This window comes from Dasypus novemcinctus, chromosome 30 (assembly GCF_030445035.2).
Source record: "Dasypus novemcinctus isolate mDasNov1 chromosome 30, mDasNov1.1.hap2, whole genome shotgun sequence".
NCBI lineage: Eukaryota > Metazoa > Chordata > Mammalia > Cingulata > Dasypodidae > Dasypus > Dasypus novemcinctus.
Genome location: NC_080702.1, coordinates 9,621,488 through 9,639,842, shown reverse-complemented (window position 1 = coordinate 9,639,842; position 18,355 = coordinate 9,621,488). Strand labels below are relative to the sequence as shown.

The window sequence follows — 18,355 nt, the reverse complement described above, 5'->3', positions numbered from 1 at the left end:
CTATTGGAATTTGTGGGGGCCATCAGCTCAGACACCAATGCTACCGGCCCCCCAGGACCACCTGACGCTAAGACGAGGCAGAGCCACCCAGTAAGAGACTCGCTACCATCCCTGTCTACATATAATAACAGGAGTTAAAAATGGTCTTTGACCTAAAGTAAGGGGGAAATGGAAAGGACAAATGAATTTATATGGCAATGAGTCTCTAAAAAAAGAGTCTGGAGGTTCTCAGAAGGATTGCCCTTATGCACACCTGAGCAGAGTCTCAGAGACAGATAAAGTAGATACAACCCCAGGTATTGGTTCTTTTGAGGGCTAAAGAGACCCACAGGTTCTATGGTCATGGCAGATGGAGTTCACTGCCATGTCAGTTGGCCCTTCTTTGGAGCTGGTGTTTCTGCGTGATGGAGCTGGACTCAGATGTGATCTCTTTTCACAAGCCTTTCATGCTACTTTACTGGAACTGTAGTTGGTGCTGGGCTTTAAGATATATCTAGGGGATTTGAATCTCTGGACTGACAATATGATAGCCAGGCCCTGAGCCTCAACAGACTTCAGCTCCTACACTCTGGTTTATTGGACTTACCCACTCAGCTAACATGGAGTTGAAGAATGTCAGCCACCACACCATGGAGCCTAGAGTGCCTACAACTGAAAGCAGGAGGATTGCAGCCAATATCCATGTGGAATCTAAGTCCCCTCTTGACATAGATGTGGAATGGACACAACCAAGCCAAGGTCCACATGAAGGAGGAATACAGTAAGGATTAGAGTGGACTTAATGATATTCTATTCATGAACTATTGAGGTTAATAATCAAGAAAATGTGGCATTGGTGTGGAAAAAGTGGCTATGATGGCTGCTGGGTGCGGGGAATGGGAGGAAGAGATGAGATGTGGAGGCATTTTTGGGACTTGGAGTTGTCCTGAGTGGTTCTGCAGGGTCAATTGCCAGACATTATATGTCCTCCCATGGCCCACTGGACGGAACGTGGGAGACTGTGGGCTATGGTGTGGTCTACAGGCCATGGGGTGCAGCGATGCCCACAGATGTACTCACCAGATGCAATGGATGTGTCATGATGATGGGGGAGAGTGTTACTGTGGGGGGAGTGGTGAGGTGGGGGCGGTGGGGGTGAATGGGGACCTCATATTTTTTGAATGTAATATATTTTTTTAAATGAATAAATAAAATTAAATTAAAAAAAAAAAAAAAAGACTCGCTACCGAGGAACTTTCTGCTTTGGGAGTCCCCACGCCAAAGGAACTCTCTGCTGCAAAACTCCCCGTGTCAGCGCTTCCCACTTCACAACTTCCCCCTCCACAGAACCCAGCTCCCCAGGAAGCCTGGGCTATGGGCACTCCCTGTGACACCTCAGACTCTCCTACCAGCAGTCCATGGTTAACTAACTTCTCCCAGCTTTGCCGGCAACGAGATGCCCATTCTATCACAGGAGCAGAATCATGGCCCCACTTCCATCCTGTTAATGTAAACCCCACTGCTGCCCGCCCGGCACAACGGTATCCCCATGAACAAAAAACAATCACCACTTTATGCCGTGTCATGCAAGAGGATGGCCTTAACAGTCCATGTGCACAAACGTTATTAGAAAACCTCAATGTAAACCTTAATTGTGCCACTGATTGGAAAAACCTAGCACGTGCTCTATTACCCCCTGGGGATTATATCCAATGGAAAGCACTCTATTATGATGAGGCTGAAATATTGGGAGAAAGAAATGTGGGTTGCAGTTAATATTCCCACAGAATCCTTACAAGGAGAGGGCCAATATGCATCTCCTACTGTCCAGGCGACAGGGCCCTCCAATATTTTGATCAATGCCGTTTATGCACTAGGAGAGCATTCAAAAAAATAAATCCAAAAGGAAAACCCCTTCAAATGTCTAAACTTGTACAAGGTGCTAATGAAGGCTTTGTTAACTTTTCTGGCCGAGTTAAGGAAGCGGTAGAGAGAAAAGTCACCCATGCCACAGCAGCGGACATGCTAGTAAAGGACCTTTAATGGGAGGGGGCCAAGGGCGAATGCCGTACAGCCATCGCTCCGTTGTGCAAGGGCACACTGGAAGACTGGGTGCTAGCTTGTCGTGACGTCGGCTCGGTATCCACCAGCGTGTTGGCGGCCGCCCTAGCCCAGCATCTCAAGGTATCCCCCAAATCAAACTCAGGCAATTGTTTCCATTGTCACTCTACTAGACATTTTGCGAGAGAATGCCCACAAAAACAGTCACAAAAATCCTCTCCTGGCAAGCCAAATCCAATCTGTCCTAGGTGCCACAAGGGGCTCCATTGGAAACGTGACTGTAGGTCTCACACCAATGCCTGTGGAGAAACCCTACTGCCTTTAAATGAGAAGCGGGGCACCTCTCAGCCCCACCAGTAAGAGAGGAAACTCGATTAAATCCAGGCATTTATTGGACGGTCCCCATCACCCAAAACAAAGCGTGGTTAACCCTAGATATCAATGGAAAATCCATAGTAGGGCAGCTTGATACAGGGGCGGATATCTCCATCCTAAGTAGTAAAGATCTACACCCAGAATGGCCCCTACAGATCGGGCCCATTATTCAGGGAGTGGATGGCTTAAAAACTTCCCGCCAAGTTTCAAAACCCTTAACTTGGACAGACCCAGATGGTGCTGCAGGACAATTCCAACCCTTGGTGTTGACACAACTCCCTAATACCCTATGGGGCAGAGACAAAATGCCTCAGCTCGGAACTGTCCTAACAACCGACCAGTTCCCCCAATCCTAAAGGCCACTGCTCCACCACTAATGACAATCATGAAACCCCTACCAGTCACCCTAAAATGGGATACTAAACAACCCATCTGGGTGGACCAGTGGCCCCTGCCTCGTGAAAAACTCACTCAACTCAAAATCCTTGTCCAACAACAGCTAGACCTCGGGCACCTAGAGCCCACTACCAGCCCCCTTAATACCCCTGTATATGTTATACAAAAGAAAGCAACAGGCAAATGGCGCTTCCTTCATGACCCGCGGGCCACCAACTCTCACATGGAAAAGATAGGCTCACCACAACGGGGGGCCCCCATCCCTCAGCTATACAAGAAAATAGTTATATTTTTATAATAGGCATAAAAGATTGTTTCTTTTCCATCCCATTGTATAAACAAGACCGCCCATATTTCGCCTTCACAGTTCTGGCATGCTCTGCCAACTGAGCAATGGAAAGTCCTCCCCCAAGGCATGAAAAAACAGTCCCACAATATGTCAAAATTTCGTAGGCAATGCCACGTTACTGCGACGGTTTGCTCGGTCGGTAGAGGTGGGGTCTGGCTGCGGACAAGGGGTCGGTCCCACTTGGGACGAGGGGTCGGTCCGGCAGCAGACGAGGGGTCGGTCTCACAGGGGTTGCGCGGTTTGGCTGACAGGGTCGCCCGGCGAAGCCGGCGACGAACTGGGGACAAGGGAGGCCAGGCCCTTGTCGGGGGCTCTCAGGACTAGAGGGCGCACAGCAGAAGAACTACCGCGGAGACAAGGTAAACATGCAAGTCCAACCTTATTGAGGGAGAGGCAGCAGTTTTATAGGGGCTGGGGAAGGCTGATTGGTCGAAGCCACGCCCTGTTCTGATTGGTTGCTGGAGAAAGGTCAGTGGGAGGTACTGGACGGGGGAGGGGTGGTGGTTAGGGATTGGCTGTTGCTGTTGCTGGGGGAAGTGGCAGGGCTTAGTGATTGGTGGCTGCTGTTGCTGGGGTAGAGGGCAGACTTGAGTTTCCCGCCCACGCCTGGCTGTTGCTGCTGTCGGGGGGAGGGAAAAAGGCGGACTGGAATTTTCCACCCTGCGCCTGCGCAGGGAGAAAAAAGAAGAAGGGTGCTGCCCCACAAGGCATCGTGTGGCACCATCTGGGAGGAGGCGCGGCCACGGAAGCATGGCTGCCGAGAAGGGGAGACCCGAGGGCACTCTGCGCCCATGCCGAGCTTCCTTCAGGGGTGGCAGTGGGCCCGACCAACCACCCTATTATGGGGGCAGCGGTTTGGAATAGGCCTACCGCGGCCGCCGCCCCTCGCCAGGCCAGCAAACCACACTTCAGCCCGAGGGGTGACGGCAGTTACTATTGCAAACTTACTGCCAAATCATCCACTACATGGATGATATTCTCACAGCACACCCTGATCAGAATCATCTAACAAACTGTTTTAAGGTGTTACTCCATAATCTAAAACAGTTGGGACTGCAAATCACCCCCGAAAAGGTGCAAACTAAATCGCCCTTCAGCTTTCTAGGATACATATCAATACAGGCATCAAGCCCTTGTCACCATCTCTAACAATAACACAAAATTGCACATTAAATGAACTGCAGAAAATCTGCGGGGACATAAACTGGATCAGACCACATCTATCCCTATCATCACATAAATTAGCCCCCCTCTTTTTCCTTTTAGAGGGAGACCCCAATCCCACGAGCCGTCGTGTCTTCACTTCTGAAGCTGAAGACGTCATAAAATATATCAATTCCCAAATGCAAAACACAGAACTGGCCAAATTTAATCCTCATAAACCTCTCCTTGCCATAGTATTAGCAACCCAAGGAACACCCACTGGAGTTCTATGTCAAAATGAGCCCCTATACTGGGTGCACCTCTCCTTCAATAGTCTCAGCAAAATCACACCCCAATTAACGGCCTTTTGCCTACTGGGGAGAAAATTACGATACACAGCAAAAAGCATCTACGGCCAGGAGCCAGACAAACTAATCTTGCCTCTTACAGGAAAGCATATCACCCACCTCCTCCAAACCAACCTCGAAATACAAACGCTTGTAGCAGGATTTCCTGGGCAAATAGATAATCATCGGCCCGCTCACAAACTTCTCTTCACCCTCGAGCAATTGCCGTACAGTTTCCATGAGAACGCTTACCCACCGTCCAAACCACTTCCAAATGAAACCCCTGTCTTTACAGACGCCAATAAGTCATTCCATGGAGTACTCCTAAAACAACAAAAACAAATGGATTGGATTATAAAATGCCCCCATGATGGCTCAGTACAGTTCGGAGAACTATATGCACTCTTCCTTGCGCTAGATCATTGTCAGAATATCCCTATAAATACCTTCTCCGGCAGTGCATATGCGGTACAAACCCTACATAGCCTTCCACATGCAGTCTTCCGCTTAAGAAAAACCCAACTAGATGACCTGTTAACTCAAACCAAGGCTATCCTTGAAAATAGAGCACAGCCATGGTACATACAACATATTAGAGCACATACTGCTTTGCCTGGCCCTCTAGCACGAGGGAACCAGCAAGCAGACGAATCCATTGATTAATACTCACTGCACCTGCTATTGATCAAGTACCCACTTTACATGCCAAATTCCATATGTCTGCACATGCCCTCAAGCGGCTGTTTCATTCGCTCTCTCACCAACAATGCAAACATCTAACTCGCGCCTGCCCGCGGTGTGTCCCCTGTTACCACCAGGACCACTTCAACCCCAAGGAGTCAACCCAAGGGGGTTACATCATAACAGCTTATGGCAAATGGACGTCACCCACGTCCCCTCTTTTGGGACACTGAAATATGTCCATGTACTTATTGACACATATTCCGGATTCGTGTTTGCCACTGCTCTCTCTCGTGAGCGTACCCGTCATGCTACTTCTGTCTTGTTGCAGGCCATTCTACAAATGGGGGTGCCATGGACCTTAAAAACAGACAACAGACCCTGTTATACCTCCCAATCCTTCCAATCCTTCTGTTCTGAATGGCGGGTCAAACACTCTACAGGCATCCCACACAACCCACGCGGTCAAGCCATCGTTGAACGCATCCATGCCACCCTGAAACAACATATAATTAAACAAAGGGGGAGGACCCTAGGGATATACTCAAAAACATCATAACAAAAGCCCTAATTACACTAAATTACTTTTCTTTCAATTCTGAAGGTCTCTCTCCCGCCAATAAGCACTGGGGAGGACTCCGCTCTATACCCACACCAGCGCCCTTGGTGCGCTGGAAAGACCCCCTGACGCAACAATGGAATGGGCCCCATCCCCTACTAGTACAGGGATGAGGGTCTGCTTGTGTCTTTCCAGAAAACGCAGACCAGCCCATCTGGGTCCCCAGCAGATTGATACAGCTCGCCCTGCCCACCGAAAAACAAGATGGCCGATCCTCCACCACCGAAGATGACCCCCCAGACAGTCACTCAACTCACAGGCGACATAAATAACCTGTCCCTGGAAGAAAGGCGAGAAGGCGGCCCTGTGAGATGATGCCATCAACACCATACTCCTGCCCATCCCACGTGTTGCATCACACGGGGAAACATCAAATCATTATGCACAGAAGCCCAACGTATGGCACCTGCCCCTGCAAGGCCCAAAACCCTCTTCCTCCTTATTTGCTGGATCCTCACAGCAAACTCCGCTCGCGGAAAGCTGCTCTGGACCGCAGTACGACATCCACCTCTTCTTATGCCCGTGGACGTGGACGCTCCACAGTTCCTCAGCCTCACCCAACTATTAACATCTCAAATCTTATCGATTAACAACACCTGAGCCTCTGGAGTAGACACCTCTTTACTAGCTGCAATGCTAGAGCATGTACAGTCCCTCCTATCATCTCCCAACCTTCTGCTATGGTTTATAACGGGAATCTTAATTGTTGTCATATGTATTGTCTACTGATGTATCAACAAAAGCCTTCAAGCTTTATCCCAAAAAACTGAAGAAAGGAAATTAGGATAGTAGGCTCTAGTTAATAACAGACGGGGAGATGTAGGTAGAGTGGCAGAGACATTCAGCCTGGCTGTGTTGCGAGCGACTAGATGAGCACTCTCTCTAGTCCACACGCTTTTGGGCACACCCAAAAGATGGTGCACCGGCACTGAGCCAAATGTCTCCAGCCCCACCTCACCCTCCTCCCGTGAGCCCTCCACCTGTCAGCTATGCCCCGTAAGCCAAACCGCTATATAAAAGCTGCAACTTCCTCAATAAAGCAGACGTGCATCATGAACCCGTCTCCGGAGTGAGTCTGTCTCCGTCGTCCTTACCCCAACGAGCCCCTCGTTCAACAGTCTACATTTGTAAATGCCTAAAGAATAACCTAGGAACTGAACAGCACAGAAAACCAGGAGGTGGATGAGAATTGTGGTTGATGGTACAGATTCAAGTGTCCTTTGTCAGGAGGAGCAAAGGCACATCACTATTTGATCATATACAATACGGTGGGAGAGGACAAACATGGGAAAAGCACAACTGGAGCGGCAGATGGACTGTGATTAGCAGTAATAATGTGGTATTCTTGCATTTATGCCAAAGATGAACTGTGTAGGTAATGGTGCAGTATGGAAAATATGTGCCATATGTACACTATGGATATGGTAACAACTGGATATCATCATATAATCTGTAACCAATATTCCACCACAGTGTGGTATGCTGATAGAGGGATTTGTTTGGGAATTCTGCACATGTGCACAATTATTTTCTAAATTTTCAACTTCTGTCATAAAAATACATTAAAAAATAGTAATAGGGTGGGTTGGGGGAAAACCTACCAAATATAAGAAAAGGATTATAATTAGTAGTAAAATTTCCCTAATATTCTTTCATAATCTATAAAAAATGTCTCACGATAATGAAAGGTATTGATGGAGGGCCGATATATGGGCTCCCATACATATGTCATGCATGTTTGCTTTGTAGGTTCACAATTTTTATTATACACTTATTGTTTATGTATGTGTATACATAAATGAGATAAAGATAACAAAATAAGGTTGGTTGGGGGAAAAATGCTTTGGGTAGTAGAAATATTTTGATGTTGCCCTTTAATCGTTACTGGAAAATGTTTAACAAGAAAGCAAGGTATTGGTAGTAGGGTGAGGTATAAGAGTCCTGTATGATGTTATGTATGTTTCCTTTGTAAGCTCAAAACTATTAATATAAACTTATTGTTTACATATGTTTCTGTATGAGTGATACACTTCAATAAATTTTTTAAAAATTAAGGAAAAAAAACACCATTTACATTAATTCCAACACCTACTCTCCAGTTCACTGGCCATATAGGATTGAAGCCACCCCTCAATTAGAGGTCGAGTGGTCATCACTCATCCCAGAATCTTCAGGATTGGGGAATAAAATATGGAATTGAGGGGACTTACTGGTATTCTACTACAGACATACTGGTATTCAAGCAATGGAAGAAATGCTATCATTGATGTGGAAACATTGGTCACTAGAGGAGCAGAAGGCAGGGAGAGGTAAAAGGAGGTGTAAAATTTGGGGTCATTGTTGGGACATGAAATAGTCCTGAAGCACATTGCAACGACACATACAGGACATTAATTCCCTGCCATAACCTACAGAATTGAGTAGGAGAGAGTATAAACTAAACGTAAACTGTAAACCATGCTTAGTGGCAATGCTCCAAATGTGTTCATCAACTGCAGTGAATTTACCATACTAATGAAAGAAGTTGTTAAATGTGGAGAAGGGTGGGGGGTGTGGAGAGTGGGGCATTTGGGTACCCCTTATATTTCTGTATAAAATTTTGTGTAATCTATCTTCTAAAAAAATAAAAAATATATTTTAAAAAAAACTATTCTATTCACTACAGCACCTAAAAAAAAAAAAAAAACCTGAGAATAAATTTGAACAAAGAGTTGAATGACCTGTACAATGAAAACCACAAAACACTACTGAAAAGAAATTAAAGAAGACCTAATAAATGGCAAGATATTACCTAAAGTGATCTACGGATTAAATGCAATACTTCTCAAAATCTCTACGGTTTTTTTTGGAGAAATGGAAAGAGTTGATCCTCAAATTCATATGGAATAGCAAGAGGTCCCAACTAGCAAAATCAATCTTTCAGAAGTCTCACAACTAAATAACCACCACATGCAACCAGGATATCATGCCATATCATACAACCAAGCCAAGGTCCACAGGAAGGAGGAATACAGTAAGGATTAGAGTGGACTTAATGATATTTTATTCATGAACTATTGTGGTTAATAATCGAGAAAATGTGGCATTGGTGTGGAAAAAGTGGCCATGGTGGCTGCTGGGTGCGGGGAATGGGAGGAAGAGATGAGATGTGGAGGCATTTTCGGGACTTGGAGATGTCCTGAGTGGTGCTGTAGGGACAATTGCCGGACATTGTATGTCCTCCCATGGCCCACTAGATGGAACGTGGGAGAGTGTGGGCTATGGTGTGGGCCACAGGCCATGGGGTGCAGCGATGCCCAGAGATGTACTCACCAGATGCAATGGATGTGTCATGATGATGGGGGAGAGTGTTACTGTGGGGGGAGTGGTGGGGTGGGGGGGGTGGGGGTGAATGGGGACCTCATATTTTTTTGAATGTAATATTTTTTTAAAAGATGAATAAATAAAATAAAATTAAAAAAAAAAAAAAAAAGAACTAGAAAAATCTGGTCTGTTCTCCAGGGGGAAAAAAACAATCAGCAGATACAGCCCCAAAGGAACCACAGAAAGAATGATTAGACAAAGCAGTTATTAAGTCTCTGCTCAATGAGAAAGGTAAATACTCTCCTTGGAGTGAAAGAAAAGATAGCTCAAAACAAAGAAACAAACAACAAAAAGATGTAAAAGGGAACCTTTAGACCTACATATAAAACATCTAAACTCAGGGACAAACCAGCAAGATGGTGGCCAGAGGAAGGAGTTCCGAGAGTCAGTTCATGCCACAGGACAGTTAGTAATCACACTGAGCTATCTACTAAAGCACCTGTTTGGGGGCTCCAAGAGACCAGAAGAGCATCCTCCAACATCCCTGAAAGCATGGAAGGAGGACACTGCCCATCTGCAGAGAAGATTTATAAGTAGAACACTCCACACCCCAGAGGCTGGCGCCCATCTTCCAGAGGCAGCACAAGACATCTCGGAGCTATTCCTCAGCTGCAATCAGAAGTTCCACTTCCCAAAAATGGCAGAGGAAGAGAAGACTGGGCACCAGCTTCAGATACTGATTAGTAAAGTAAATTAGGCAGTCTAAAGTATAATGTTTAGAATGGCTAAAATTTGAACCTATCCAAGTCAGAAAGAGGCTGTGTTGTAGGCAGCACATCTCAGCCTAGCAAAATGGCTCGGCTTGTACCGAGATGGCCTCCGGCGCTAGCTGGCTCGCCAACCTGAAAGCTGCTTCTTTCCCCAGCAACAAGAGCGAGCAACCTATACACTCCGTCCTCTTTGCCCAGCCAATCAGCGCATGCCACACTCCCCTCAACCCCCACCCTAGCCCTTATAAGCTGTTGCACTTCCCTAATAAATCAGACCTGCGCCACCAGCCTGCCTCTCCAGAGCGGTTACTGTGTGTTATTGTGCTCTGTTTGTCCTTACCTCAGAAGGCCCCCAGGCCGCTCCTCAGCCCACACTGGCAGCAACAAGGCTGGTAACCACTATTTTAACTCTGCCCCTGGCACAAGGAGAAAATTCCAGTGCTGTAAGGACAGGCTTCTTTCCATCCTTATCAGATTGTAGCTCTAGGCTAAGCCCCAGCCCCACCTCCAGCAGGGAGGAGGCTGTGGGACCCTGTACCAGTCTCTCCAGGAAAATAAAGGCCATGCCTCAGAGGACTACAATCATTCTACTCTGACTGCTTCAGGGGCCATTCTGGAATTGGAAGCTCCGTTTCCCAAAAAACAGGGAAGGAAGGGATGGTTGGCCACCAACTGCAGCTAGTGATTAGTAAATATGGCTGGCTGAAATAGAACCCTAAGAACAGGTAAAGTTTGAACCTGTCGAAGTAAGAAAGAGGCCAGTGGACACCATTTTGACTTTGCCCCCAGCATGAGGGGAAGCTGGGCTGGCTGAAAATCATAGTGATCGTAGGGACTGGCTTCTTGTACCGAGATCAGCCTGCACCCCTAGCCTAGGCATCAGCCCCACCTCTACCAGGGAGGAAGCTGGTGGGCCCTGCACCAGCCTATCTCTGGATAACTGCAGGAACATTCGGCTGGCAGACTGAATAATGGGAAGGCTACCAGGGCAACTAAGGTCATTTTGCACATGTACAGCATAGCATGTTGCCCACACCTGCAGCTCTATCCCTGCCAATGCAGGGGAGGGGACTTTAAGCTTCCTCAGTCTCTCTAGGTGACTACAGTCTAGGTCTGCGCACCCTGGATCATTCCACACAGCTGTGGCACTATCCATATCCTGCAAAGGAGAAAGAAGGGAGGAGATTCATCAGTCCTTGGGAAACAAGGGCAGCTTGAGTCTCCACTGCGTTCAACACCAATTATATCCTTGGCTCCCACCACACAACTGGCAAAGGAGAAAGGGCAAAAAAACCCTAAACTAAAGAGAGAAACTGCCACCCAGAATAAATACATCTAGTAAGCCAGGTGGCAAGATACCAACAAAAACGGCAATCCATACAAAGAAACAGGAAGATATCACCCAGGTAAAGGAACAAGGTAAGCCTCCTGATGACATAAAGGAGTTGAGACAACTAATCATAGATGTTCAAACAAATCACCTTAACAAATTCAACGAGATGACTAAAGAGATTAGGTATATTAAGACAACACTGATGCTCCTCGCCTGCGATACTTGAACCCCCCTATGGTACAAAACTACTTCAAAAATGAAGCCTAATATATCCATTGCCTTGCCAATGGGCCTTACTTTAGAATTTGTGTTCCTGAGTCTAATGGATTGGGACTCAGATGTGACCTTTCTACACATGCCTCTTATGTCACTTTTACTGAACCTGTGGTTGGTTGGGGTTGGTATATATCAAGGAACTTAAATCTCTGGACTGGGCATGTGCCAGCCTAGCTCTGAGCCTCAGCAGAGCTGCAAATCCTACTCTCCGATTTGTTGAACTTACTACACAGGTCAGCTAGGAGGTAAAGATGGTCAACCACCATGTCAGGGAGCTGAGAGTGCCTATAACTCCAAGCAGGAGAATCGCATCCATCAACCATGCGGGCTCTAAGCTCCTTCTCGATATAGAGGTGGAGTGGACATCACCAAACCAGGGTCCACAGCATGGAGGAATAAAATACAGATTACAGTGAATTTACAGGTATTCTACTATAGAACTACTGTGACTACTAATGGTCGAAACTGGAGCATTGATCTGGAGAAAGTGGCCAAGGTAGTTGCTGAGGGTACGAAAAGGGAAGAGGAGATGAGATGTGGGGACATTTTCGGGACTTGGAATTATCCTAAATGATATTGCAGGGACAGATGCTGGACATTATATATCTTACCATAACCCACTGAATGGCCTGGGGAGAGTGTTAACTACAATGTAAACTATTATCTATGTGGTGCAGCAGTGCTCCAAAATGTATTCACCAAAAGCAATGAATGTGCGACAGTCAATATATGTGGGAACCTCTTACATTTTTTAATGTAACATTTTTTGTGATCCATGTATCTTTTAAAAAGAGAAGACAACTTAATAAAAAAATAAAAAGATGGCACTGGAAAAGCACAAATTTCAAAGTACATACAGAAAAACTGGAGATCTTATGGGAATTAAAGGTGCAATAAATGAAATTTTAAAAATACTGGACTCATATAACAGATTTGAGGAGGCAGAAAAAAGGACTGGTGAGCTGGAAGAAATAGCTTCTGAAAGCAAAAGTAAAAAAGAACAGTGGAAGAAAAGAATGGAAAAAATTGAACAAGGTTTCAGGGAACTAAATGACAACAAAAGATGTGCAAACATATGTGTAAAAGGTGTCCAAGAAGGAGAAAAGGGGAAAAGGGTAATAGGAATGTTTTAAGAAATAACGGTAGAAAATTTCACAAGCCTATTAAAGGACATGGATATCCATATCCAAGAAGCACAACGCACTCCCTTATGTATAATTTCAAAGAGTACAACCCCAAGACATATTAATTATAATGTCAAATACCAAAGACAGAGAATTCTGAGCAAGAGAGAACCAATGCATAACATATAAGGGACACCCAATAAGATTAAGTACAGAGTTCCCATGGAGGCAAGAGAGAGTGGTGAGTGTTACAGGTCTTTTAGAATTTGTTCAGTAGGTCTTCTGGCTCTTGCTGGAAGACCCTTACTTTCCCCATATTTTTTTTTTCTTTCCATCCCCTGCCCTGCTGTTATTGCTGTCTGTGTCCATTTGCTGTGTGATCTTCTTTATCAATTTCTCTTTTTTGTATTCTCTTCTCATTTTTCTCCTTTAGGATTCACCGGGATTCCATCCTGGGGAACTCTACTGTGGAGAGAGGTTCCCTGTCAATTCTACTACCTCAGTTCCTGGCCTCTTGCTGCGCTTCACCTTGACTCTTCCCTTGTCTGTTTTTTAATTGCGGCATCTTCTTGCTGCATGATTCACACAGGTGCTGACTCACTGTGTGGGCACTCAGCTCAACATGCAGGCACTGGCTCGCCATACGGGCACTCGTGTGGGCATTCAGTATGCCACTCAGGCACTCACATTTGTGCATTTGGCTCACCAAGTGGGGACTCAGTTTGCCATGTGGACACTCAGCTCACCATGAGGGCACTCGGCTCACCATTCGGGCACTTGACTTAGTGCAAACATTTGGCTCATCATGCAGAAAATGGCTTGCCATATAGGCACACTTTCTCTTCTTTTTCACCAGGAGACACTAGGGACCAAACCTGGGACTTCCCCTATGGTAGGCAGAGACCCTATCACATGAGTGCCATGTGCTTCCCACATTCCCCATATTTAACAATAAAGTTAAGTTCACCTTAGTAAACTGGGTATTCTTAAAAAACATAAAAAGAAGACAACATTGGTATGATATAGTTAAGATACTGTGAAGGAAAAATTTCCAGTTAAGAATCTTATACCTGGTAATATTGTCTTTCAAAATTGAGGGTGAGTTTAGAATATTCACAGATAAACAGAAATTGAGAGAGTTTATAACCAAGACACCAGCTTTGCAGGAAATATTAAAGGGTATGTTACAGCCTGAAAAGAAAAATCAGGACAGAGAGTCTAGAAATATAGAGTATGTAAGAAAAAGTAACCGAAAATGTCAAAAGAGTAGTAAAATAAAATGACAGATAAACCACCAATATTTAAGAATCAACCTAACATTGAAAATCACTTGTATTCAGAAAACTACAACTCACTGTTAAAAGAAATTTAAAAAGATGTAAATAATTGGAAGAACATGCCATGCTCACATATTAGAAGACTAAATATCATTAAGATGTAAATTCTACTCAAATTGATAAACAGATTCTATGCAATTCTGATAGAACGTCCAATAGCATTTTAAAAATAATTGGAAAGCATGATTATTAAATTTATTTGGAAGGTTAAGGGGTCCTAAATACCAGGAACACCTTAAAGAAGAAAACTGAAGTTGGAGGACTCTCACTTCTGGACTTTAAATCGTATTACCAAGGTATACTGGTGAAAACACCATGGTACTGAAATAAAGACAGATACATAGACCAATGGAAATGAAGTGATGGTTTCACAAATCATCGGTTTTTGTTTTATTAACACATTTCTTTTTATTAAAGTTAATAGATGACACAGAATGTTACATTAAAAAAACATAAGAGGTGCCCATATAACCTAGTCCCCAACTCCCACCTCCATCATTTTTGTAATCAGTATTTTTCTGAATATAAATACATCACAAAAAAGGTTATATTTTTTAAAAAAAAGGTTCCCATATACCCCCCATCCCCCCACCCCACTCCTCCCACACAAACAACCTCCCCCATCATTGTGGCACACTCACTGCACTTGGCGAACACATTTTGGAGCACTGCTGCACCACGTGGATAATAGTTTACCCTGTAGTTCACACTCTCCCCCAGTATATTCAGTGGGTTATGGCAGGATATATAATGTCCAGCATCTGACACTGCAATATCACTTAAGAAAATCCCAAGTCCCCAAAATGCCCACTCATCACATCTCTCTTCCCTCTCCCTGCCCGCAGCATCTACTGTGGCCACACTCTTCACGTCAATGATACAATTTCTTCTATTACTAGTCACAATAGTTTCATAGTACAATATCAGTAAGTCCACTCTAATCCATGTTTTATTCCTCCATTCTGTGGACCCTGGGGATGGTGATGTCCACTCTACCTCTATATAAAGAAGAGGCATAGATTCCTCATGACTGATGGATGCAATTCTCCTGCTTGCAGTTGTAGGCACTCTTCGTTCCCTGGTGTGGTGGTTGACCATCTTCACCTCCCTGTTAGCTGACCTGGGTAAGTCCAATGAAACAGAGAGTAGGGATTGCAACTCTGCTGAGGCTCAGGGCCCAGCTGGTACATGGGTGGTTCAGAGAGTCAAGTCCCCTGAGTACACACCACACATAATATGAACCACAGGCTCAGTAAAAGTGACACAAGAGGCATGTGTAGACAGGTCATATCTGAGTCCAGCTCCATCACTCTCAGGAGCACAAATTCCAAAGTAGGGCCTATTGACATGGCAAAGAACTCAAAATCCATCTGCCATGACCATATACTCTGTGGGTCTCCATAGCCTTCAGGAGAACCAGTACCTACGGTTGTATCTCTTTAAGCTGTTTCTGGGGTCCTGCTGAGGTGTGCATAAGCACGGCCACTCTGATGACCCCCCAACTCTTCTTTGAAGACTCTCATCTATATATACTCATTTCTCTTTGCCATTTCCCCCTTTTATACAAGGTAAAACAGCAGTTTTTAACACATCCTATATGTAGGCTGAGATACTCTGTTGGTCTGAGTTGACCTTTTATTCAAGGTCTCTTTCTAGTTGCATTACCAGTTGGTGACTGGTAATAATCCATCGGTGCCCGGGAGGCTCATCCCTAGGAGTCATGTCTCATGCTCGGGGAAGGTATTGCATTTATGTGCTGAGTTTAGTTTAGATATTGGCCACATTTGAGCAATATGGAGGCTCTCAAGAGGTAACTCTTAGGCACCCTGCAGCTCTAGGCCTAGTTCACATTTCAGGCACACAGCCTCATAAGCACAGTTGTCATTATCAAGGGCTCATCGTTGGACCATCCTTCCTTGTTGGTCTTTGCTGTTGCACTTGGGGGATTACTGCTGTTCCATCGGGGAATGTTACAGAGCTCTCCTGAGTAGGAACTCTGTACTCCCTCAGTTGTCATCTGTAACTGTAACTACTATAAAAATACCCAACATATAGCAGAACATTTTTATGGCCCCTATATACATGCCCTGGAAAACACCCTCCCAATCATGGGACCCGAATCGATAACAACCCACAACAGTGCTCTTCCCCTCCCCATAGGTGAAACTCTCTGTGGTCCAAAATGTCTTGAACAATGAAGTCTAATATATTGCCAAATACACTTAAAAGGAAAATGAAATAAAGTGATGGGTTTAAAGATTAGAAATACACATACTAATTTAGAAATATGAAGATAAAGAAAAAATAAACTGGTGTATTAATAAAAATAAAAAATATCATAAAGCTTTGTTTTTAACTTTTTGCCTTTCATCACTGTAATAGGTGTTGCCCTGTATGTACAGTGGCAAGGCACTTTCTTTCATTTCTTCTCCTCAGTGTCTACATTCATTCCTCTTTTTTTAATTTTTTTTTCTAATTTTTAACCTTGTCTTCAAAAAAGTTTTAGATCACAGTAATTCACATTACACAATAGAGGGGACTCCCATATATTCAATATCAAACCCTTTCCCCCTTCCCCAGCAACGATCTTTTTACATGTTCATGTTACATTTGCTGCAGCTGATGTATAGAGTTTGAAACATAGCTTCCAAACCTGGTTCCATTTTGGTTTACATTACGGTTTATATTTCAGACTGTAAAATTTCTAAATTTTTAGTTTCCCTGTGTTTACATTATGGTTTACACTTTAGTTTATAGACTTGTATACATTTTTGGTGTACATTAACATGTCCTAATATCCATTGTTACATGATCTTGTGGAGCAGTTTCATTGCTCCCTAGTTACCCTGCTTCCATCTATTCTATACCTCTCCCCTCCTCCCCTCAGGGCCCATAGTGACAATCAATCTTCACTACTTCAGGGACCAGATTTACAGATACTTGCAACAATGTTGAGGGCTTGAATACTAGACTTCCCAAACTATTGAGATCGACTGATTCTCTCAAGGAATACAAACAGTTCTTCACATCAAGGGTCAAGAGATTTTTGACAAGCCTGTCAGATGCACCCAGTTTAGGGAGAACAGTCCATTCAACAAACGGTGCTGGGAGAACTGGATATCCATAGCCAGAAGAAAGAAAAAGGACCCCTACCTCACATCTCATACAAAAATTAATTCAAACTAGAACCAAATCGTAAATACAAAAGCAAAAACCATAAAGCTTCTGGAAAAAATGTAGTAAAGTATCTTGAAGACTCAGTAGTAGGTAGTGGATGCTTCAAGGAGATAAGAGCAGGACTGACATGGACTACTGATATTTAATTTATGTAGACGTTTTAATTAACAGTACTGTAAAAGGGTGAAAACATATACAGCTGATGGTAATATATTACAGTGATTAACATCGTTATATAAATGGGAATGTGACTGAAAAGTGTAGTCTAGGGATATAAAGGCAAATTGACAGACAGCTAGGGAATAATCTAGGGGCTAACACAGTAAACACAGAGGTGGATGAGAATTTTGGTTGATGGTACAGAGGACAGAGTGTCCTTTGTGATCTAGAGGAGATATACATCACTGTGGCGGGGGGGGGAGGTGGGAATATGGAGAAGCATGAGAAAAATACAACAGAAATGACCTACAGACTGTGGTTAACAATAATAGCGTAATATTCATGCTTATATACCAAAGATGTACTGTGTTGATAATGTGCGAGTATGGAAAAAATGTGCCAAATATAAGCTATGAACCTGATAATAACCCAATATTATTTCATAATCTAACACATGTGCCATCACACAGTGGTATGTTGATAGAGGGGTGTTGTATGGGAATTCTACACATGTGCATGATTGTTTCCTAAGTTTACAACTTCTGTCAAAAAAAAATATTTTAAAAATAATAATAGGGTAGGTTGGAGGAAAAATACACCAAATGTAAGATAAGGACTATAGTTAGTAGTAAGATTTTGATTACAATCTTTCATATTTTGTTACAAATGTCATGTAACAATGAACACTGTTGGCGGTGGGCTGATGTATGGGACTACCCCTTTATGATGTTATGCATGTTTGCTTTGTTAAGTTCACAACTTCCACTACACACTATTGTTTATGCATATTCACATATAAATCATATAAAAATAATGATAATAGAGTCGGTTTGGGGAAAAATACACCATCATAAGGTATTTTGATTACTAGTAATATTTTGAGGATGCTCTTTAATGATTAAAAATGTTTGACATTGTAAGGCATT

The 18,355-nt window shown here is 44.0% G+C and overlaps 1 long non-coding RNA gene and 1 other non-coding gene across 2 annotated transcripts in view; one reads left to right on the top strand and one right to left on the bottom strand.

Annotated features, from left to right (window-relative positions):
• The window catches only part of LOC131276715 (uncharacterized), a 104,130-nt gene that overhangs the window by 11,090 nt on the left and 74,685 nt on the right, over positions 1-18,355 (bottom strand). The window lies entirely within an intron of this gene.
• Positions 13,000-13,061, top strand: LOC131276962 (U7 small nuclear RNA). Its single transcript, XR_009184177.1, has one exon. It is a non-coding gene; the product is annotated as a U7 small nuclear RNA (small nuclear RNA).